The sequence below is a fragment of the Gorilla gorilla genome, chromosome 10 (genome assembly GCF_029281585.2).
Source record: "Gorilla gorilla gorilla isolate KB3781 chromosome 10, NHGRI_mGorGor1-v2.1_pri, whole genome shotgun sequence".
Taxonomy (NCBI): Eukaryota; Metazoa; Chordata; class Mammalia; order Primates; family Hominidae; genus Gorilla; species Gorilla gorilla.
In genome coordinates this window covers 78,688,460-78,713,935 of record NC_073234.2, presented here as the reverse complement: position 1 = coordinate 78,713,935, position 25,476 = coordinate 78,688,460, and the positions used below count along the sequence as shown (strand labels likewise).

Below are 25,476 nucleotides of genomic sequence, written 5' to 3'. Positions count from 1 at the left end.
ACTAAAAATATAAAAATTAGCTGAATATGGTGGCACATGCCTGTAGTCTCAGCTACTATCTTGTATTCAATAATAAAGGCAAGTTAATTGCATAAGTGCAAAAGGGCTATACCAGGCCGGGCACAATGGCTCACACCTGTAATCTCAGATTTGGGAGGCCAAGGCGAGAGGATCACCTGAGGTCAGGAGTTCGAGACCAGCCTAACCAACAAGGCAAAACCCCATCTCTACTAAAAAACACAAAAATTAGCCAGGCGTGGTGGCAGGCGCCTATAATCCCAGCTACTCAGGAGGCCACGGCTGTGAGGCTAGAGAGTTGCTTGAACTGGGGAGGCAAAGGTTGCAATGAGCCGAGTACATGCCACTGCACTCCAGCCAGGGTGACTGAGCAAGACTCCATCAAAAAAGGGGGGGGGGGCTATACCGTTAACTCTTGAAAAGTGTGAGTTGGTGCATTGACCCCACTTGCAGTTGAAAATCCATGTATAACTCCCCTGAAACTTAACTAGTAGTAGACTACTGTTGGCCAGAAGCCCTACTGATAACATAAACAGTTAATTAACACATTATTTGCATGTTATACGTATTATACAGTGTATTCTTACAATAAAGTAAGATAGAGAAAAAAATGAAGAAAATCATAAGAAAGAGCAAATATGTTTACTATGTATAATATTAAGTAGAAGTTGATCATCATTAAAGTCTTCAACTTGGCTGTGTTCACATTGAGTAAGCAGTAGGTGGAAGAGGAGGGGTTGGTCTTGCTGTCTTAGAGGTGGCAGAACTGGAAGAAAATCCACATATAATTGGACCTGGGAAGTTTAAGCCTATGTTGCTCAATCGTATAATGTAAAAACACATAATTTGTAGCAATAGACACTTTCATTCCTAAGATATTTTTTAGATCTGTCATAATTTGCTGATAGGAATGAAATTTTCTAATTTTAAATATTTTTCTAATCTTTCTTACATTCCACTTACACATAATTGTGACTACAGAGTTATATCTTACTGTTTCATTGCATTTGTCCAGAATAAAATTTCAAATTAATTTCCCCCATAGCTACATGTGAAACGGAGGTAAATTAATAGCACTGAATCAACACACAAATAGTAGCACTTAAGATGAAGAAGGCAAAGATAAATTCTACTGTGTCACCTGGTATGGATTAAGGAATAAGATTTATCTGAGAAATAAAAAATGAAGGGTCAGGCTGGGCATGGTGGCTCATGCCTGTAATCCCAGCATTTTGGGAGGCCAAGGCAGCCAGATCACTTGAGGTCAGGAGTTCGAGACCAGCCTGGCCAACATGGTGAAACCGCATCTCTACTAAAAATACAAAAAAATTAGCCGGGCGTGGTGGTGCACACCTGTAGTGCCAGTTACTTGGGAGGCTGAGGCAGGAGAATGACTTGAGCCTGGGAGGCAGAGGTTGCAGTGAGCCAAGATCACACCACTGTACCCCAGGCTGGACAACAGATCAAGACTGTCTCAAAAAAAAAAAAAAAGAAGGATCAGCAAAAAGAGACACATATAAACTTTAGGCCCCAGAAAATCCTAGATCCACTCCTTCCTGGAGATCTTGGGGCCCATGGGAAATTGTAACCTTCCTGCTAGGGAATAAGAAACCACCAGCTTGTGGATGGCTAAGTTCATTGCATCCCTATCCACTGGGAGAGGGAGCTGTTAATTGTCTGAGAAGCCTACAGTGAGTTCTCTGGGTCACTTTTGGACAATTCTTGAAGTGCAATACTGAAAAATGAAAAAAAAAAAAAAACCCTCTCTCTTTAGCAGTGTATTACTTAAAATGCTTAAACACTCAAATTAAATTTTAGAATTGTAAATTTTAGCTATTAAATAGAAAAACAAGGCCAAAGAACACACACACACACACACACACACACACACACACACACATGATAGTATTGTATTCCTTTTCAATGAAAGCTGTTGTCAAAGGCATTTGAACCAGAGTGACTCCATCTTGAATAAGGGCTGGGTAACATGAGGCTGAGACCTACTGGGCAGCATTCCCAGGTTAGGCATTCTTAGTCAACAGGATATGTACAGTTAAGGATACAAGTTAATAATGTTTACCAAACAGACTCAGGACTTAACAGACACAGAAAATAACAAACTTGGGAAATGTCCTGAGGTCCCATATCTTAAGAACAAAAGCATTCTTAGTTTAAGAGTAAGTTTCACTTTAAAGATAATACAGGCCAGGAGTGATGGCTCACACCTGTAATCCCAGCACTTTGGGAGGGCGGATCACTTGAGTTCATGAGTTAGAGACCAGCCTGGGCAATATGACAAAACCCTTTCTTTACCAAAAACACAAATATTAGCCCGGCATGGTGGCGCACGCCTGTGGTCCCAGCTGCTTGTGAGGCTCAGGTGGGAGGATCACTAGAGCCCAGGAGGCAGAGGCTGCAGTGAGCCAAGATGGCATCACTACACTCCTGTCTGGGCAACAGAGCAAGACCCTGACTCAAAAAAAAAGAAAAGAAAAAGAAAAAGATAATATATATTACTGCAGAAGAGAGTAGTTACACAAAGATTAACAATCCTTTGTTACACGCCCTTGTAGGACAGAACATCTCCCCATTGGTGTGTTCCCCATTTTTTTCTTTTTATATTATATATAAACAAGGCTCTACCTAAGGTGGATGTGTTCCTCCTCTTGCTTTGTCTGCTCTTGAATGCCCTGCTCTGTCTATCTAGTAACCATTCTTACTATTCCTTTACTTCTTAATAAACTCACTTTCACTTTACTCTGGACTCGCCCTGATTGTCAAGGACAATATTTTGATGTTCTTGAGAATGACTCAGGGAAATATTACTTGAGGTTATTAAATTCATATTTGATTTATTAATGTTACAAATTCAAAAACCTATTCCTTCTTAAGTTTTTAAGTTATGAATCAAATTATTAATTTATAAATCTGACAAATTTTAACAGTTACTTTTATGAGGACTTTGATTTACATTTGGTTCCATTTACAATTTTAGTTAAATGTTTAAATTGTCCATTTGACAAAATTTCCCAAGAATGTATATGACTTATAAATCTGGCAAATTAAATATGTATACATATTAATATTGAATCTCAACTTATTTTAGGGGTTAAAATACCGTTTATAAAATTAATAACATTGCCTTATACCTTTCAACTTGAAATTGCAAGTCTGAATAAATGAGACATTTTATATTGGAATCATAAAAGTAATCTGTAAGATATTAAATATACCAAACTTCTTAAAACATAAAACGGTAAAATATATCAACAACAAACAACTTATTCTCAAACCTACTGCAAAAATATTAATACTATGATTTTTGTCTGCTTCATCATCTTACTATTTCTTTTTTTTTTTTTTTTTTTGAGATGGAGTCTCACTCTGTCGCCAGGCTGGAGTGCAGTGGCTCGATCTCAGCTCACTGCAACCTCTGCCTCCCAGGTTCAAACAATTCTCCTGCCTAAGGCTCCCAAGTGGCTGGGACTATAGGCGAGCGCCACCACGCGAAGCTAATTTTTGTATTTTTAGTAGAGACGAGTTTTCATCATGTTGGCCAGGATGGTCTAGATCTCTTGACCTCATGATCCGCTCACCTCGGCCTCCCAAAGTGCTGGGATTACAGGCTTGAGCCACTGCCCTCGACCCTTACTATGTACTTCTTAATAGAATTATGCTATATTTTGTCATGGAAGGACTATAATTTCTGTGTATATTAAAATGATATTCTAGTGAATATGTTTGTTAGAATTTGGTCTATGACTTACGTTTATTATAAGATACCACTTAACAATGCACTGATATCAAGGCTTTTGGAAATTTGGGGAGGGAGGTGGACCCCAACTACATTTAATTACTAGAAGCTACCAATATTTACAAAAATATTATGAAAATTGTTAACTGGTAAAATAAAGTTTTCTTGCAACGCTAACGTCTCTTAGCTCCTATCACAGTGTCTGGCACATCATAGATTTTCAATAAATATCTGTTGGATAAATCATGCTTAAATCAGTTTCTACAGATTACAAGCTCATAATTTTTCTGCTACTGCATACTCTGGGTTCCCCTTTTCTAGTTTCTAATAATTGCCTCATTGCCTCTCCAGCCTCCTCTAATGCTGTTTTTGCTATTTCTCCAGTCTTTGTTTACACAATCCTCACAGCTTTTCCAGCCTCCTCCAACAGTCTCCTTGCATCCTTCCATTCTCTGTCCACCACCTGGTCCGAAAGCCATTGCTGTGTATTGTTAAGCTTTTGTTATGACTGAACTCCACACCCAGTAGCAATTTCTGCCTGTTTTCTGTTGCAGAAGATCAAACTCTCCCAAAAAGTAGAGATTAAACAACAACTAAAGATGGCGAATCATAGAAGGTAATCAAATCACACAATGGCTATTATTCACCGTTCTTTTGATTCCAATGTATTTCATTTTATGCATTAAAAGTTATTCTGAGAGTCCATACACTTAACTAGAGGGCCAACGGAGTCCACAGCACAAAAATGACTAAGGATTATTATTTTTTTTTGAGACGGAGTTTCGTTCTTGTTGCCCAGGCTGGAGTGCAATGGCGCGATCTCGGCTCACCGCAACCTCCGCCTCCTAGGTTCAAGCAATTCTCCTGCCTCAGCCTCCCGAGTAGCTGGGATTACAGGCATGCACCACCACGCCTGGCTAATTTTGTATTTTTAGTAGAGACCATGTTGAGGCTGGTCACGAACTCCTGACCTCAGGTGATCCGCCTGCTTTGGCCTCCCAAAGTGCTGGGATTACAGGCCTGAGCCACCGCGCCCGGCCAAAAATGACTAAGAATTCTTGACCTAGGCAATGATGAAGAGACAGGATGGAAAAAATCAGGGCCAATTAATGACCATATAGAGCAGAACCAGCCAGAAAACTTGGTCCAATAACCTCAGGATTACATATGAGAAAACTAAATACTTACATTTTAAGTCATTATTTGGTGGAGTATCTTTTCTACAACAGTTTACCTTAAGAAATATACAGGAAGCCTTGTAAACATAGCAATATCCTGTCTCTACCAAAAATTTGAAAATTAGCTGGGCGTGGTAGCATGCATCTGTAGTCCTAGGTAATCAGGAGGCTGAGGCAGGAGGATTGCTTGAGCCCAGAGGTTTGAGGCTGCAGTGAGCTATGATCTCACCACTGCACTCCAGCCTGGGTGACAGAGGGAGATCCTGTCTCTAAAAAAGCCTCCTGGGCTCAACTGATCTACCCACCTTAGTCTCATGAGTAGCTGGGACTACAGGTGTGAACCACCACACCTGGCTGATTTTTATTTTTTTCATAGAGGCAGGGTTTCACCATGTTGCCCAGGCTGGTCTCGAACTCCTGGCCTCAAGTGATTCACCCACCTCAGCCTCCCAAAGTGCTGGGATTACAGGCATGAGCCACTGTACCTGGCGTAAGAAAAGTTCTTTAATTAAAAGAAAAAAAGAAGTTTGCTCTCCATTCTTAGATCATCTCAGTGTGCTTATTAAACATCCACATACCTAAAGATACCTACAGTATTGGCAGAAGTTCAGGACCTCTTTATCTGGATGTTCATTTGTACCCTTTAAAACAAAGGAAAAAAGAGAAGAAATTGTATGATGAGATCTACTATTTGAACAGATAATAAATAGGATATTCTAGAATTAAAAAAAGTCATAAATCTTGAAAATCATAGTGTACACTGAAGTTTAAAATAAAATAATCTACACTTAGACCCGTCATAGTGAAAGGAAAAATAGATTATCTTAGAAGTAAAAAGGCCAGGCCAAGTGGCTTACACCTGTAATCTCAGCACTTTGGGAGGCCAAGGTGGGTGGATCACCTGAGGTCAGGAGTTCGAGACCAGCCTGACCAAAATAGTGAAACCCTGTCTCTACTGAAAATACAAAAAATTAGCTGGGCATGGTGGCGGGTGCCTGTAATCCCAGCTACTTGGGAGGCTGAGGCAGGAGAATCCCTTGACGCTGGGAGGCGGAAGTTTGCGTGAGCCGAGGTTGTGCCATTTCACTCCAGCCTGGGCAACAAGAGCGAAACTCTAACTCAAAAAAAAAAAAAGTAAAAAAGGTATTCAATGTAGCTGAAAAAATTTTCTGTAAATATTGATATAGAATAATCTGTAAGATAATCTTTTCCTTAAACTTCTACAATTGTTTATTTCTCATGACATTTAATCACAGATATCAAAATTGCAAATGTATCATTTCTCTCTCGCTCTCTCTCTCTCGCCCGAGCACGTGCGTTTTTTTAACTATAGAGATAGGGTTCCCAGGCTGGCCTCAAACCCCTGGGTTCCCAGGCTGGCCTCAAACCCCTGGCCTCAAGCAATTCTTCTGCCTCGGTCACCCAAAGTGTTGGGACTATAGGTGTGAGCCTCAATGCCTGGCCTCATTTTAGATTTAATAGTAAACCTATGTCCTGTATATTTCTTCATTTTTTTTTTTTTTGCTGGGGTTGTGGGGACGCAGGAAGACAGTCTCTGTCACCCAGGCTGGAGTGCAGTGGCGTGATCATGGTTCACTGCAGCCTCTTATTTCTAGGCTCAAGCAATCCACCTGCGTTAGCCTCCTGAGTGGCTAAGCCTGCGGGCACACACCATCACACACAGCTAATTTTGAAATTTGTTGTAGGGATAGGATCTCACTATGTTGACCAGGCTTTCCATATATTTCTTAAGGTAAACTAATGTAGAAAAGATGTATATTTTTTTCAATCACACATATTAATAGAACATTTACAAAAAAAAAAATAAGAGAGCAAAGCCAAAGAAAATAGGAAGAAAAATAATAAGGATAGAAAATAATGAAAGATCATCAAAGGAGACAAAAAATTAAGAAACTGATTTAATTTTTAATGAAATTTTAATCGTTAATAAAAAAGCAGTTTGTAGATTACTATTTTTAAAATAACAATTGTGTAACATTTGTAAATATGCAAAATAGTACTACATAGTGTTAGTATATACATATATGGTTAAAAAAACACACAAACGTGAATGGGAAATTATACAGATCAGCTTTAGGCTGGAGAAAGAGGAAGGAAAACGATTTGGGAAGGCTCAAATTCTTTTTTTTTTTTTTTTTTTTTCAGAGAAGGGGTCTCACTCTGTCACCCAGACTGGAGTGCAGTGGCAATATCTCAGTTCCCTGCAGCCTCTTCCTCCTGGGTTCAAGCCATTCTTGTGCCTCAGCCTCCTGAGTAGCTGGGACTACATGTGTGCACCACCATGCCTGACTAATTTTTATATTTTCAGTAGTGATGGGGTTTCACCATGTTGGCCAGGCTGGTCTCGAACCCCTGACTTCAAGTGATCTGCCTGTCTCAGCCTCCCAGAATGTTGGGATCACAAGCGTAAGCCACCATGCCCGCCGGAAGGCTCAAGTTCTATAATATTTTATTTCTTAGGAAAAATGGCTGAATGATAATATTGGTTAAAACTGACTTATGTGTACACGGTTAGTTGTTATATTATTCTTGATACTCCTCTACATGTTCTCATTATTTCATTTTTTAAAAGTTTAAGACATTTGTCTCATGTGACTAAAGCAAAATGTTTGATTTAGAGAGGGTAATAGTGGCTCCTACAGAGACCATAAAGCCACAGTTAATTATACACTAGTTCTAATATTGACATTTGTTTTCAGTTACCTCTTTAGCTTCATTCATTACCATACCAAAAGGGTGTGTCTTCAGAGTATGTATCCCTGGGAACCGCATGGTTGCTAGGTTGACCAATAACAGCTCTAAGATTCGCATGCTGTTGTCCATGACTGTTACTAAGCTAAACAGAGCCAAAAGAGGTAGGAGAACTCATATGTTCTGAGAAAATTATTAGCGTTTCAGTCTAATGTTCAGCTTAAATGTGGAACACCACATTAACCCCTTGGAAGAGTTCAGACAGATCCAGAATATTGTCACTGCTTTCAAATAAATTCCAACTCAAATTTTAGTTTATATACTTAAAATATAGCCATAGGGGAGTATATGAAAATGAGTGGTAAATATAACAAGAATTCAGAAGCAGAAAAGCATCTCTGTGGAGTGAGATGGCTGGTGAGATTTCAAGAGGAAAATAGAACTTGAGGTGGGAAATCAAGGGTGAGAACCATTTAGATAAGAAGGTGGCCAGGCGCGGTGGCTCATGCCTATTATCCCAGCACTTTGGGAGGCCAAGGCGGGGAGATCACCAGGTCAAGAGATCAACGTTGTGAAACCCCGCCTGTACTAAAAATACAAAAGTTAGTTGGGAGTGGTGGTGCGCACCTGTAGTCCCAGCTACTCGAGAGGCTGAAACAGGAGAATCCTTTGAACCCGGGAGGCAGAGGTTGCAGTGAGCCAAGATCGCCTCACTGCACTCCAGCCTGGCCACAGAGTGAGACTCCATCTCAAAAAAAAAAAAAAAAAAAAAAAAAAGGTAAGGGTAAACAAAGTCAGGATTTAGGATGAGGAAGTCTGGCCATGGAGCAGACAGTATGACAGTATGGGATTTGAATGCCTGTTGCTTTATTCACTTCTACTAACTCCAAATTATTATTTTTTTTAAGTGCAAACAACACTATTTTACACATAGGTAATTTTCCTAAGAAGTAGAAGTATGGCATACAGAGAATAATTTAGAGCTAAATTTCCATGAAATGGAAGGTTAGGGAGGGGAAAATCCAATGTGAGGTGACAATTGTGTTTTGTTCTTGGGAAGGATAAAATGTTTTTTCTTTTGTAGAGACAAGGTCTCCTATGTTGTACAGGCTGGTCTTGAACTCCTGGGCTCAAGCAATCTACCCTCCTCATCCTCCCGAAGTGCTAGGATTATAGGCATGAGCCACCATGCCCGGCCTCAACTAACTCTCTATGTGGAAAAAAGTACAAATATATTTATTATTTAACTCTTTATATGTAAAAAAAATATTTATTATTCTACTTGCTTCTATATTATTTTATTATTTGAGTGCCAAGGGTTGGGGTTACCTGTTCAGATAACACCTTTCTCTATATTAATCTCAGGAGACATGCTGCCTATCCCTACCACTGGCCCTTGGATGAATAAAGCCTACATTCTCTAGCTCAGTAGTATTCTCTAATTTCACATCTCAGAGAAAGAGGGAGTAGTGTATCCCAGAGAAAATATTTAGGATTTTTTTCCCCTCCCAGAAGGCCCTGGGTTCCTCATGCAAATTGATCTACCTTTGTGCCAGTAGTCAGCCTCACATTCCCAGAATCACAGTGAGTGACTGACTGGAGTCATAGAAGATATTTGCTATACCCTCATTACAGGGCAAAGAACCCTGCTTGTCTTACATTTGCATAAAGAATTGGGCCACTCTAGTGACTCTTCAAGAAATAAATAATAGGCCAGGCGCAGTGGCTCATGCCTGTAATCCCAACACTTTGAAAGGCCAAGGTGGGAGGATTGCTGGAGCTTGGGAGTTTGAGACCATCCTGAGCAACATAATGAGACCCTGTCTCTACAAAAAATTAAAAAATTAGTCGGTGTGGTGGTGCGAACCTGTGGTCTCAGCTACTCAGGAGGCTGAGGTGGGATGATCACTTGAACCCAGGAAGTCGTGGCTGCAGTGGGCCATGATTGCGCCACTGCAGTCCAGCTTGGGCGATAGATTGAGACACTGCCAAAAAAAAAAGGGAAAATAATAATAAGCTTCTTTTAATCAATATTTTAAAATGTCTTACCCTGCTATTCGTATATGTCCATAATACTGCCTTGGCAATCAAAACATGTTAGTTCTTTTCCCTTCTCTCTTTAGTTAGCACCATTCCTGGTATTGGTCCCGGTTCTTCTAAGAATATTTTTGATGCAAGAGCCATTTTATCTTGAATCCTACATAGCTTATTTTCCATTTTTCCATTCAAATAAAACAAGAGAACAATAGAGTGAAGAAAAAGGATGTTTAAGCCTAAATCCAAGACTGAGGTACAAGACCAAGAAAAGTGGGGCAGAAGATGGAAAAGAACAAGCGAAGAATCTTGGAAACAATTCAAAGGCACGTTGGATTCTTTGCTTGTAATAAGAAGTGCAAGTTAGTGTTACTTCTTAAGGTCTAATGTTAAAATTTCTTGAATCTGATCTTTATGATATGCATATTTTTTCATCCTTGGATAGTTAGACTTTTTTTATATGTCAAGAACTCATCTATATTTATTCTACATAAATCGATAAATCAAGATGTAATATAAAAAAAGTTGTTGATAGAAAACTTTAGTTTTAGAAACTTTATTTTTAAAAACAGCTCAAAATTGCCTTCATCATATTACTGATTTAAATATTACGAAAAATATTAAACATTCACAAAAGTATTACAAAAAGACTAGCATAATGAACCCTCATACATGTACCACCCAGATTTGAAAATTATTGGAATTTTGTCATGTGGGCTTTAGCTACCCTTATTTTCTTTCTTTTTGTTGCTACAGTATTTTAAAGCCCCTCCAGGACCTCATGGGACTTTATCCTACATACTTGTAATTCTACTGATTTTTAATTAAATTATTGATTAGGTAGTTAACAGAAAACAGGATATTACAGGAAGCATCTAGTGTGGTGCAGAGTCTAGCAATTAATCTTTTCTCATTTAATCAAAGACAGCAGCAGGGCTCTAGTAAAATCAATTATGTTTAGAAATGGAAATTTTTAAAAATTCAAAAACAAGGAAGCATTTTAAGTATTCTTACAGCCTTTACTTCTGTTTTCCTTCCTCTTGACATATTCCCCATTAACAACTGGCTACTTCTTATCTCTTTTGCCCCTCAGTGTAACCAGGATTTATGTAAATCATACGTCTTAACTCAGCAAGAAATTGGCAGGGTCCTAAGACATAGTTCCAAGTAAATTTTATTTTTATAGTAAAATCCTGGCCCTTCGGTCTGGGAGACCTTTCTAGTCCTTTACATGTCAGCACTACCACTTATACTAATATTATAATTGTGTATTTATCAGCATTTTAACATAATTTTTCTTAGTTTTACCTGAAAAAGGAGACTAAGAAATAAAATGCCCAATGCTGATGAAGGTATATATTGTGGATATTTTAATGTATTTCTGGTGGGAGTATATATATTTGAACCAAAACCAGTTTGACAAGAATACTTGAGTACCAAGTTTCAATATTTGGTATCTTAAATTTTGTTAACTTGTTTATAACTAAACAGGATAAAAAATTATTAATGTGGAGATGACCTTCCCTCTACCACAAGAGAGAATGCTGACTTTGTGTGTTTCATTCCAGCCTCTGCCTCCTTTCCCCCAGAGAAGGCTCATCTTCCGCCAGGCTGTAGTGATGGACTTTTGAGATGCAGAATTCAAAATTGGGAAGGGGTGAAGGTGGGGAGAGAAAAGCTAAATTGATCTGGGATAACTTAAAAAAAATAACTGATAGAGGGGGATAGAGAGAAAGAAAGCAGCTGAGAAAAGGGGAAAGGGGAATATTGGATTGTGGTTTATAAGTAAGAGGCTCCAGAATAATATGGGGTTGCAGAGAATTGAAAAGAAGAGGAAAATGTGGGAAATGTTACTGAGGTATATGAATGGAATTTATTCACAATTTTAGAAGACAGCCAAGTAAATTATTACAAGTCCTTTTAAAAATGTTTTGCCTGTGTATACTCAGGCTGGAGTTCAGTGATGTGATCATAGCTCACTGCAGCTTCCAACTCCTGGGTTCAAGCAATCTTTCTGCCTTAGCCCCCTGCTGATACACATTCTTTGACAACATCCTTTTTTTTTTTTGGAGACCGAGTCTCGGTCTTGCTCTGTCGCCCAGGCCGGAGTGCAGTGGGGGCGATCTTGGCCCACTGTAACCTTCACCTCCCAGGGTCAAGTGATTCTCCTGCCTCAGCGTCCTGAGTAGCTGGGACTACAGGCGTACATCACCACGCCCAGCTAATTTTTTGTATTTTAGTAGAGACGGGGTTTCACCGTGTTGCCCAGGGTGGTCTCGAACTCCTGAGCTCAGGCAATCTGCCCGCCTTGGCCTCCCAAAGTGCTAGGATTACAGGTGTGAGCCAGTGCACCCAGCTGACAACATCTTTTTGATGGCAACATAACATTCTATTCATTGAACGTACTGCAGTTAATGTACTATTCCTCTATAATTGGATTTATATTATTTCAAATTTTCTACTATTTAAAAAACACTGTGATGAATATACTTATGCTCACAGCTTCTTAAGTTTTTTTTCACTAGGATAGATTCACAGAAGTAGAATTATGATGCGGAAGTTATAAATGTTTTATTTTGTCAAATTGTTGTTTGTTGAAATGTATCAACGTACACAATCCTATCAAAAAGATATGACAAGATCCATCATATGTACCATCAACATTGACTATTTTGTATCTTAGGGTCTTTTTTATGTAATTTTTTTTCATGTTTGATATATTTACCAGATCATACATTGGATAAACCTTCCTATTCTCTTAGGAAACCAGTGACTCATCTTAAATTTACTTTCCATTTACTTCTTGAAAAAAATCTTTAACAGATCATCCCTTATGTTTTTACCAAGCTCTCTCTCTTTTCTATCTTCTTTCCTTTCTGCCTATCTTCCTGCTTTACCTTCCTGCTTTATTTCTTTCCTCTCATTTTTTGGTAAAGTTGTTTTGTATTTGTTTTGGAATAAATTTAAAAAGAATAAAAACAAGCTCTACCCTGATAATGATAATCTTGAGCACTTTTAGCAATGCAAAGAGAACTCATTGACTCACAAAGTCTCCCTGCCCCATTTCATGTATCTTATTTGTGCCTGGCAGCAATACAAAAATAAGATCCAATCTGTTCTGTACAAAATGCCCTTCAAATATCTGAAGATAGCTGCCTAAGTAGTCTCTTCTCTATGCTAAAGTGTCACAGTGATTTTAACCTTTCCACAAGCAACAGCATTTTTGAATGCTTCACTAACCTGCTCAAGTTTCTCTGGACACACTCTTAACTTTCTCGGAACAGCAGGATCTCAGCTGTGGCATTATATATCATTCGTACAACTACAACTGAAAATAATTGTCCATTGTGGAGGAAATGCCCTTTAGGAATAGATTCACACAATTACCTAATATTGCTCAGTTTTAGTAAGCAGTTCTTCTCTCCTTGAAGAGAACTATGTACTGAATCATGGTTTTCTTTCATACAGTGCTTGTGAAAATTAATGATATTTGGGCCAAGCGCGGTGGCTCATGCCTGTAATTCCAACACTTCGGGAGGCTGAGGCGGGCGGATCACCTAAGGCCAAGAGTTTGAGACCAGCCTGGCCAACATGGTGAAACCCTGTCTCTACTAAAAATACAAAAAAAAAAAAAAATTAGCTAGGCACGGTGGTGCATTCCTGTAATTCCAGCTACTTGGGAGGCTGAGGCAGGAGAATCGCTTGAACCTAGGAGGCAGAGGTTGCAGTGAGCTGAGACTGTGCCACTGCACTCCAGCATGGGTAACAAGGGTGAAACCCCACTTTGATAAAATAAAAAATAATAAAAAATAAATAAAGAAAATTAATGATATTTTTAAAGTAAAACACTGGCTGGTATAATGTTCAATAAATGTTAATTATATATTAGTAATTAATTTTTTTGGCAGTTATCCGAGTATCTGTTTACCCCTTGGTCTATGGATATAGACTAAGAAGAATAGAAGGATGGAATTGAAATGAAATAATAACCAAAAAAATGAAAAATATTGCAATGACAAACCAGGTGGACCTTTCTGAGGGTAAGGGGTTGGCCTTGTCTTTCTTCCATGAATGGAATCTTGACTCCTGTATTTTTAGAAAAAGAAATAAATATTTTTTAAGGGTATATTTCTTAGTTATTATATCTCTCCTTGCTAAATGGAGGCAATATTTTAAAAACCTCAACAGCACCACTGGTGGGAAAAACCAACTGGGATGCTGTTTAACCGAAGGTGGAAAGAGAGGAGACCAAGGGTTGGACATTGTTGTTTTGCCACTGAGGGCCCAGAGCTCTCCTAGGCCTTTTAATCATATCAAGTAGGATATTCTAGAATCGGCCAGCAGCTGGGGCTCTAGAAGTCAGAGATCAGAGCCAGGGAAGGCTCTGGGCTCCCAAACCTGAGCCTTTCCTCCTAGCCGCAGCCTCTTACCAAGGGCCAGCCCCAGACATCTTTCCCACCTGACCTGTTCTCCATACAGAATTCCCAAGGGGTTACTGGCCAGGAGGCACAGATACAGGTTAGATTTTCTGGTTATATTCCTCCACACCCTCATTAAAAGTCTTATTCTGTTGTATTTATTTTAGTGACATTATAAATTAGTAACAGGCCGGGCACAGTGGCTCACGCCTGTAATCCCAGAACTTTGGGAGGCTGAGGTGGGTGAATCACTTGAGGCCAGGAGTTTGAGACCAGCTTGACCAACATGGTGAAACCTTGTCTCTTCTAAAAACACAAAAATTAGCCAGGTGTGATGGCGCATGGCTGTGGTCCCAGCTACTCAGGAAGCTTGAGGCAAGAGAATAACTTTAACCCAGGAGGCAGAGGCTGCAGTGAGCCAAGATCACACCACCGCCCTCTAGCCTGGGTGACAGAGTGAGACCCTGTCTCAAAAAAATTAAAAAAAAAAAATAATAACAATTCTATAAATATTTGATTTAAACCGAATTCAGTGAAACCATTACTTTTCTTGATCGAGATGTTTCCTTTAGTGCAACCTAAGGATTTGTTTTAAATTACAATCATTACTAAATAACAGAAATAACATTTTTCTGTACTCTTATCATCTGTGTATAGAAAAGATAGTAACATATCAAAAAGAAAGAAAATGCTTTGATTCCTGTAATGACTGCTTCCTGGAAAGCAGCCTCATGTGGAACCTCTTAGTCTCAGCATCCGGAGCTCCAGAAAAGGAAAATTTCAAGTGTGATAGAATTCTATGTATATCATTTCTTTGGAACCTTCAGCCCTCAAGATTTCAACAGCATGGCCTCAGTTTCAACATAGTTGTCCTTAGTTCTCATGTCACAGTTTTGATGCTGCCTGTTGTTGAAGCAGAAGAAGCCGGTGATGTAATCAATCTCTTTTCAGGTGTGGTTCTCAGCATTACAGGCATTTGTGCTTACTTGCAGGTATTTGCACTAGAAAGATATGGACACATGTGACTTTGAAGGGCCTACTGAATCAAACCTCAGCCTGAAAACCTTTGTGCTATGGAGGCTAAACCTGAGCTTTGGTGTCTGAAAGTTTTCAAGAATCAGTAAATAGGGGAGTTTTACATTCTTCATTGTTTCCATGAAATGAGAACAAACAGATATATGTATATATATGGAAAAAGAAAAGTTCTTTACAACAAATAATGCACTGAAAAATGCAGCCTATGATTTGTATTTGCTGGTCAAAAAGGAGGTCAAAGAAGTAAGATGGCTGAAATTTTCATAATAGTTCATACTTTTAGAATTTCAAAGCACATAAAATAGAAAGAAGGAAGTTCTTGCCCAAAATTCTAGGAAATCACCACTGTTCACTTGTAATCACTGCGTCCTGAATCATTTCAGAGTCTTTTCTCCATATTTTTATTAAATTTTTGTTTTGTTATCTCCCAAGTTGATATTGTATTTAGATATCAAATAGTCAGCCATAAAGGGGAGCTTTTTATCTCTGGGGGAAAAAAAATTAGAAAAATGTGTTCAGTGTATCTAATACTGAAATGCAGAAAAGATTTAAAGACATTGACATGGAAAAGAGATTTAATGTTTAAAAAAAACTTTATATTAACTGAATAACATCCTCCTGATGAGAAGTAGTATATTAAATATAAACCCATTATGTTGTTAAAAAAATAAAATCCTTTAATTACCGTTTAGTTTAAGTACTCTTTAATTGTAAGACAATTAGTTCAGGCTCTTTTTTGGTAGATTAATTTACATGCTAGGAAACAAAAGATGAACAAGACAAACATAAATGTCTAGATTTTTGCTAAACTGAGTTTTCACTTAGAACTACTTCTGAAAATATTTCATCTTCATTTGAAGAAATTTTTATCTTTATATCAGACACTCTTTTTTTTTTTTTTTTTTGAGACGGAGTCTTGCTCTGTTGCCTAGGCTGGAGTGCAGTGGCGAGATCTCAGCTCACTGCAACTTCCACCTCCTTGGTTCAAGCAATTCTCCTGCCTCAGCCTCCCAAGCATGTGCCTGGGATTACAGGCACATGCCACTACACCCGGCTAATTTTTTTGTATTTTTAGTAGAGACGGGGTTTCACCATGTTGGCCAGACTGGTCTTGAACTCCTGACCTCAGGCGATCAGCCCCCCTTAGTCTCCCAAAGTGCTGGGATTACAGGCATGAGCCACTGCACCCGGCCTTATATCAGACACTTTACTCAAGTCTACAGATATGAAAATACCTGTAGCGAGGCTTGTAAAACTAGGATAATAGCCAAATTAATACCAATGTCACTCTAGTTTAGAATTTAAAAGGTATATCATTCCATATAAGAATATAAACCAAACAATATTAAGTTTACTTTTTAAATAGAATCTTTTAAAAAAATTAATCACTGTATTACTATATTTACCTCTTAGAAGAATATTTCCTTGCATGCATTTGAGTATGTGCTAAGTAGAAAATTCCATTGTTTTGAGAAATAATGCACAAAGACTTGCAAAGTTGAAATGAGGACTTTACAACTGTGTCTGCACCATATTTGAAGTTATAAAAGAAACACACCAAGCAAAAAATTTGAGGCAGTGTCTCAGTGAATTAAGACAGCTCACACACAGTAGAGTATCTATTTTAATAACAGCATAAAAGTGTGAAAGACTTCCCTGTTGCAAAAACATTTATTAGTCTACTTAGTTATTTCAGAATCATCCTGAACTTTGCTTAGTAAGACAAACAGTTAATGAGTTACCTGAGGAAGCTAAACACTCGTGTAGAATTGCAAGCCTTAGGTCATATTCCACCAGCCAGCTCACTATAATGTTACTGGGAAATTAAGATCTCTTAGAACTGTTCTTTGACTTCATAGTAATAAATGCATCACAGCCTGAGGTAAACAGAGTGATCTTTAAAAAGCCAACAATTTAGATGTTTTTCATAATTTTTAATACCTATGTTAGAGTCAGCAATTTGGTGAGCAATAAAGTCAATTATCAGCTCTGCCAGTAAATCTCCTGTAACCTTATGAGAAAAGGTCATACTAACCTAGTACATTGAGCACCTCATGTTCATGAACATCAATGACTTTCCCAAAATATTCTAGTTATTCAAAACTTAATTTCAACCCTAATGATAAGAAATACAGCCGTGCCCCACATAACAATGTTTGGTCAATGACAGATTGCATATATGATAGTGGTCCCATAAGATTATTATTTCTTTTAAAAATTGTACCTTTTTCATATTTAGATGCACAAATACCTGCCATTGTGTTACAACTGCCTACATATCCAGTACAAAAACATGCTGTTCAGGTTTGTAGCCTAGGAGCATTAAGCTATACCATACAGCCTAGGTGTATGCTAGGATAGACCATGGAGGTTTGTGTCTATGATGTTTGCACAGTTGTGAAATCACCTACCAGTGAATTTCTCAGAATATATCCCATTGTTAAGCAACACATGACTCTATATATGACTTATTCATTAAATAACTCAGTCACTTATTAACTGACTACTACACGTCAGGCATTATACCAGGTAGGGAATACAAAAACAAATAAGATATCTTCTTATTTTTGAAGAACACATATCTAGCAATGGGAAAATAATAAGCAGATAATTATAATACGATGTGATATAGAAGTATATTATTTATAACATTCCTAGAGGTGGCATTTGTACTGGTCTGGAAATACAAGTATAAGTTTTTGTCAAGCAGCAAACGGAAGGAGGGACATCCTTCAGATATCCTGCTGTCTTTGTTATAAATTATTAAGCACAATTCACAAGTGATATTTCTAGCATGATAAAATTTAATGAAAATATAAAAATTTTATTACACTATGTATTCATTACATTGTTTTTAATGTTAATATCAGGTGATTTACATGTATTGTAAATTATTTTCTTCTTAAGTATCGTATGTCATAAGTAACATTAATTCTTTCTTGGTTTTAAGGTTCTTAAACTCTTTAATGGCTCTAAATTTTTCCAGATGTGATCGAGTACACTCAGGTGGTATGGCCATGGACTCTAAAAGTTTTTAAAAGTCTTTAAAACTTTTATGCAAAATACACATAATGAACTTAATAAGCAACTTTTCTGCCTTAGGGTATAAAGGTAAAACTTTTTTCTAAGTGACTTCAACTCTGTTTTATCAAATCCCCCTGACTCATCTCTTAATGATACCTCAGGAAAATCCCATAGATTTTCAGTCATATTCAGTTATTTAAAATTCAGCCTAGTTTGATGTACTTTTTATTTTTTTATTTTTTTTTTTATTTTCTGAGACAGAGTTTTGCTCTTATTGCCCAGGCTTGAGTGCAGTGGCGCGATCTCGGCTCACTGTAACCTCCGCCTCCTGGGTTCAAGTGATTCTCCTGCCTCAGCCTCCTGGGTAGCTGGGATTACAGATGCCCACCACCACGCCAGCTAATTTTTTGTATTTTTAGTAGAGACGAGGTTTCACTATGTTGACCAGGCTGGTCTTGAACTCCTGACCTCAGGTGATCCACCCATCTCAGCCTCTGAAAGTGGTGGGATTACAGGGGCGTGAGCCACTGTGCCCAGTGCCTAGTTTTACCTACTTCTGTGCACGAGTGTCCCTTCCCCATCAATGTTAGCCAGCTTGTGGTCCGAGGAACTTGAAATGGGAAGGGAAACTCCTTCCTTCACTCCTAGTTAGAGCTCTTCACAGATAAATATGGTGGAGTCTCCTTCAGCACAGGTATAATGAACTATAGACTATGAACTTCATTATTTGTTTATGGGAAGTCAATGAAGCCATTAAGACTTTTATCTACCATTATCAACCAAGGCTTTCAGTGATGTATGTCTTGTGCGAACTCAGAATATAACATTTCACAATTTGTAGGATGTGGTAGCCGCTTTATAACCGTACAATACTGTTCATTCAAGAAAGATTTATTACTTTGTGTCAGACACTGTGTGATGTAAGTCAAATGATAGCACACACACACACACACAAATAGATTTCATTTGGATGTATCACATTTTAAAAAGGTGAAAACATGGTGCTAGTTAGTGAAAACAAAATATTTTATTTTTATTGATGCAAAATTAATTTAAGTGATCTAACTCTCTAAATATCTGAAGGTCCCCACTGGTATTAATAGTTCAGATTGACATAAACTGACCAATACTATTAATAAAAGGAAACGTGTACTGAGTAGGTACTCTGTGCTTTTGTGTTAAGTGATTTATACATTGTATTTAATCTAGTTAATAATCTGATGAGCTAGTTAGTAATATTATTCATATTTTACAATGTGAAAACTGAGTGTGAGTGGTAATTACACCAGCTTAACTTTACCTACCTGCTAAGCCAGCCTTAAACTCCCATTCAAAAGCCAGCTAAGCAAGCCCAATTGGCTGACTGGATCCATGGTGTTTGTATAGATAACAATACACTTAAAAATTGGTTAAAAGGGTAAATTTCATGTTCTGTGCTTTTTAACCACAATCTATATAATAAATAAATAAATAAATAAATAAATAAATAAATAAATGTTATATGACAATAATATGTAGCCAACAAAATTATGCTTTCTGTGAATTTCAATGACATGAAAAAATGCATATAATGTGAATGAAAAAAAGCATTATACAAAACCTGATATACAATATGATAAAAATGATGTAAGATATACATGTGTGTAAAATTATATATAAGTAAATCCATAAATTCATATGTATTTTATGTTTGTATGTTACATATAGCAAATAAATATGTGTAAATGTATATATACATATATAGATATAATTTTCTTTTTTGAGAAGGAGACTTGCTCTGTTGCCCAGTCTGGAGTGCAGTGGCACAATCTCAGCACACTGCAACTTCCACCTCCTGTGTTCAAGTGATTCTCCTGCCTCAGCCTCCTGAGTATCTGGGATTACAGGTATGTGCCACCATGGCCAAGTAAATAAATATTTTGAAAAAAATTGTTCAAACCTTAATATTCCTGGTTATTAGTTTTCACATATTGATTATCTGACTTTTTTCTCTCAAATTCTTTATATCTAAATACGTTTTAAACAATGATGTTAGCCTTATGCTGATTTTTGTGGTCTTGAAAGGAGTTAAGAAGTGAATATCCAGTTTCCTTAGCATTCCAAGAAGCTGTCCAGGAAGCCCATTTCAGTCTCACCTCATGGGGATCCCTGAATGTAAATAGAAAGGATTCAAAGCATACTACTACAGAAAATCATGAAACCACAAAGTAAGACAGCAAGAGAGGAAGAGAGAAATACAGTCTCTACAAACAACCAGAAAATAAATTTAAAAATGGCATTAGTAAGCTGTTATCTATCAATAATTACTTTGAATGTTGCCACGGTTTGACTGCACCACCTGAAGTTCATATGTTGGAAACTTGACCTCCAACGTGGAGGTGTTGGGAGGTGCAGGCCTATGGGGAGGTATTTGGGTCATAGGGCTCTGTCCTAATGAATGAGTTAATGCCATTGTCACAGGAGTGAGTTCCTTATAAAAGGATGAGTTTGGCATCCTCTTGTTCTTTCTATCATCCATGTGATGCCTTCTACTGTGTTAGGATGCAAGTAGGCCTTTATCAGATGCCGATCCCTTGATCTTGGACTTCCCAGCCTCCAGAACCATGAGCCAATATATTTCTGTTCATTATAAATTACACAGTCTGTGGTATTCTGTTATAGCAGTGCAAAATAAACTAAGACAAATGTAAGTGGATTACATTCTCCAATAAAAGACAGAGTAGTTGAATGGATTAAAAAAAACAGGACCCAACTATATACTGCCTAGAAGAGACTCACTTCACTTTTCAGGACACAAATAGACTGACAGTAAAGAGATGGAAAAAGATATTCCATGCAAATGGAAACCAAAAGACAATAGGGGTAGCTATATTTATATCAGATAAAACAGACTTTAAATTTAAAAAACTGTAAAAAGAGACAAAGAAGGAAGGTCATTATATAATTATAAAGGGGCCAATTCATCAAGAGAATATAACAATTGTAAATCTATATTCACCCAACATTGGAGTCCCTAAATATATAAAGCAAACATTTAAAAATCTGAAGGAATAGATAGATTGCAATATAATAATAATAGGGGCCTTCAAGTCCTACTATCAATAATGAACAGATCATCCACATAAAAAATTAATGAGGAAACACTGGACTTGCACTACACTTTAGATCAAGTAGACCTAAGAGACATATACAGAGCATTTCATCCAACAACAACAGAATACACAGTCTTCTCAAGAACACACGTAATATTCTCTAGGATAAATTATATGTTAGACCACAAAACAAGTCTGAACAAATTTAAGAGGATTGAAACATATCAAGTAACTTCTCTGACCATGATGGTATGAAACTAAAAATTAAATAACAGGAGAAGTTTTGAAAATTCAGAAATATGTGGAAATTAAATAACATGCTCCTGAACAACAAATGGGTCAAAGAAGAAATCAAATGGGAAATTAAAAATTATCTTGAGTTAAATGAAAATGGAAACATAATATACCAAAACTTACAGGATGTAGCAAAAGCAATTCTAAGAGGGAAATTTATAGCAATAAATGCCTATTTCAAAAAAGAGGAAGGTCTCAAATAAATAATCTAATGTTATGCTACAAGGAATTAGGAAAAAGAAGAAAAAACTGAGTCCAAGGTGAGTAGAAGGAAAGAAATAACAATGATTAGAGGGTAAATAAATAAAATAGAGACTAGAAAAAAATTGAAAAATATAAACAATACTAAGAGTTGGCTTATTAAAAACATAAAATCGATAAACGTGTAGTTATACTAAGAAAAAAAGAGAAGAAAACTCAAATAAAATCAGAAATGAGAGACATGACAACTGATACCACAGAAATAAAAATAATCATAAGAGATTACTTTGAACAACTATATGCTAACAAACTGGATAACCTAGAAGAAATGGATAGATTCCTCAACATATACAACTTACCAAGAGTGAATCTTGAAGAAATAGAAAATCTGCATCGAACAATAATGAGGAAAGAGATTGAATCAGTAATAAAAAGTCTCCCATCAAAGAAAAGCCCAGCACTACAATAAAGTTTCAGGATACAAAATCAATGTACAAAAATCAGTAGCATTTCTGCATACCATTAATGTTAAAACTGACAGCCAAATCAGGAATGCATTCCCATTTACAATAGCTACACAAAACAATACCTAGGAATACATCTAACCAAATAAGTGGGAGATCTCTACAAGGAGAACTATGAAACACTGCTAAACAATATCACAGATGACACTAATGGAAAAACATTCCATGCTCATGGATTGAAAGAATCAATATTGTTCAAGTGGCCATACTGCTCAAAGCAATCTACAGATTTAATGCCATTGCTATCAAACTACCAATATCATTTTTCACAGACATATAAAAACTATTCTGAAATGTAAATGGATCCAAAAAAAGCCCAATACCCAAAGCAATCTTAAGTAAAAAGAACACAAGTGGAGGCATCATATTACCTGACTGCAAACTATATGATAAGGCCACAGTCACCAAAACAGCATGGTACCAAACCAGACACATAGACCAATGAAACAGCATAGAGAACCCAGAAATAAAGCTGCACACTACAGCCATCTAATCTTTGACAAAGTTGACAAAAATAAGCACTGGGGAAATGACACCCTATTCAATAAATGGTGCTGGCATAGCTGGCTAGCCATATGCAGAATGAAACTAGACCCCTATCTTTCAACATATGTATAAATTAACTCAAGATGGATTAAAGACTTCTGTTTTGTTTTGTTTTGTTTGTTTTTTGAGACAGAGAGTCACTCTGTCATCCAGGCTGGGGTGCAGTGCCAGGTTTATAGGTCACTGCAGCCTTGACCTCCCTGGGCTCAGGTGATCCTCCTGCCTCAACCTCCCATGTAGCTGGGATTACAGGCACATGCCACCAGGCCCGGCTAATATTTTAATTTTTTGTAGAGACAGAGTTTCACCATAGTGCCCACACTGGTCTTGAACTGCTGGGCTCAAGTGATCCACCTACTTCAGCCTCCCAAAATGCTGGGATTACAAGCATGAGCCACTGCACCAGGCTTGTATTAAAAATTTAAATATAAGACCTCAAACTATAAGAATTCTAGAAGAAAACCTAGGAAACACCATTCTAGACATTGGTCTTTGGAAAGAATTTATGACTAGGACCTCAAAAGCACTTGCAACAAAACAAAAATTGATAAATGGGACCTAGTTAAATTAAACAGCTTCTGCATAGCTAAAGAAACTAACAAGAGAGTAAACAGGCAACCTACAGAATGGGAGAAAATATTCACAAACTATGCATCCACGTAGGTCTAATATTCAGAATCTGTAAGGAACTTAAACAATTCAACAAGCAAAAAACAAATGACCTCATCAAAAAATGGGCAAAAGACATGAACAAATACTTCTCAAAGAAGATGTACAAGTGGCCAAAAACAAGACATACATCTGATAAGAGATTAACACCCAAAATGTATAAGGAACTCAGAAAATTCATTAAGAATAAAACAAATAACCTGATTGAATAATGGGTGGGCCAAGCGTGGTTGCTTATGCCTGTAATCCCAGCACTCTGGGAGGCCAAGGCAGGCAGATCACCTGAGGTCAGGAGTTCAAGACCAGCCTGGCTAGCATGGCAAAACCCCATCTCTACTAAAAATACAAAAATTAGCCAGGCATGGTGGCGCATGCCTGTAATCCCAGCTACTCAGGAGGCTGAGATACGAGAATTGCTTGAACCTGGGAGGTGGAGGTTGCAGTGAGCCAAGATTGTGCCACTGCACTCCGGCCTGGGCAACAGAGTGAGACTCTGTCTCAAAAAAAAAAAAAAAAAAAAAAAAAGAGAGAAAAAGAAAAGAAAAGAAAATGGGCAAAAAACTTGAATAGACATTTCTCAAAAGAAGACATACAAATGACCAACAGATATATGAAAAAATGCTCAACATCACTACTCATTAGAGAAATGCAGTTTAATACCACAAACAACTATCACCTCATACTTGTCAGAATGGCTATTATCAAAAAAGATAAAAGATAAATTTTGGTGAGGATTTGAAGACAAGTAAACCCTTTTACACTGTTGATGGGGATGTAACTTAATATAGCCATTATGGAAAACTGTATGGAGATTCTGCAAAAAACTAAAAATACAATTACCATATAATCTAGCAATGCCACTTTTGGTATATATGCAAAGGAGATGAAATCAGCATGTTGAAGAGATGTCTGTGCTACCATGTTCATTACAGCATTATTTGCAATAGCCAAGTTATGGGATCAACCTAAGTGTACATCAATGGATAAATGGATAAAGAAAACGTGGTATATATTCACAGTAAAATAATATTCAGCATTAAAAAAGAGGAAATTCTGTCATTTGAGACAACATGGATGAACCTGGAGGACATTATGCTACGTGTACTAAGCCAGGCACAGAAAAACACATGAACTCACCTAATGTGGAATGTAAAACAATCAAATACTTATATAGCCAGGCGTGGTGGCATGAATCTGTTGTCGCAGCTACTCAGGAGGCTGAGGCAGGATAATTGCATGAACCCAAGAGGTAGAGGCTGCAGTGAGCTGAGATGGTGCCACTGCACTCCAGCCTGGGCGACAGAGCAAGACTTCCTCCCTCCCTCCCTCCCTTCCTTCCTTCCTCCTTCCCTCTCTCCTTCCTTCCTTCCTTCCTTTTCTCAAAAAAAAAAAAAAAAAAAAAAAAAAGAAAAAGAAAACCAACCAAATAAACAAAAAAAGCAATTGAACCCTTGTAAAAGTAGAGAGTAGAATGGTGGCTATCAAAGGCTGGGGATAGGGGGGATGTTGATTAAAAGGTAATAAGTTTCTGTTAGGAGAAGTATGTTTTTTGAGATTATTGCACAGCATGATGACCATAGTTAATAATAAGTGGGAGTCGAACAATGAGAACATATGGACACAGGGAGGGGAACATCACACACCAGGGCCTGTCAGGGGGTGGGGGGCTAGGGGAGGGATAGCATTAGGAGAAATACCTAATGTAGATGACGGGTTGATGGGTGCAGCAAACCACCATGGCACATTTATACCTATGTAACAAACCTGCACGTTCTCCACATGTATCCCAGAACTTAAAGTATAATAAATAAATAAATAAGTAAATAAATATAAATAAAAAAGATTTAAAAAGTTGCTAAGAGAGTAAATTGTGAATGTTCTCATCACAAAAAATGATATGTATTTGAGGTGATGGATGTGTTAATTAGCTTGATTTAATCATTCCACATTGTATATATATATGACATAATATCACTT

At 37.5% G+C, this 25,476-nt stretch overlaps 2 long non-coding RNA genes and 1 pseudogene across 2 annotated transcripts in view; 2 read left to right on the top strand and 1 right to left on the bottom strand.

Annotated features, from left to right (window-relative positions):
• Window positions 1-9,980, top strand: part of LOC134756572 (uncharacterized) — a 46,175-nt gene extending 36,195 nt beyond the window's left edge. Inside the window, exons 2-3 of the long non-coding RNA XR_010129360.1 lie at window positions 4,327-4,388; window positions 9,902-9,980. This is a non-coding gene — a long non-coding RNA (uncharacterized lncRNA). The remainder of the gene's footprint in view (window positions 1-4,326; window positions 4,389-9,901) is intronic.
• LOC109029209 (uncharacterized) overlaps window positions 7,732-25,476 on the bottom strand; it is a 36,000-nt gene continuing 18,255 nt past the window's right edge. The window contains exons 3-4 of the long non-coding RNA XR_002008275.3: window positions 9,530-9,647; window positions 7,732-7,807 (exon numbers count right to left, since the gene is read on the bottom strand). This is a non-coding gene — a long non-coding RNA (uncharacterized lncRNA). The remainder of the gene's footprint in view (window positions 7,808-9,529; window positions 9,648-25,476) is intronic.
• LOC115936459 (small integral membrane protein 30-like) lies at window positions 14,961-15,139 on the top strand (annotated as a pseudogene).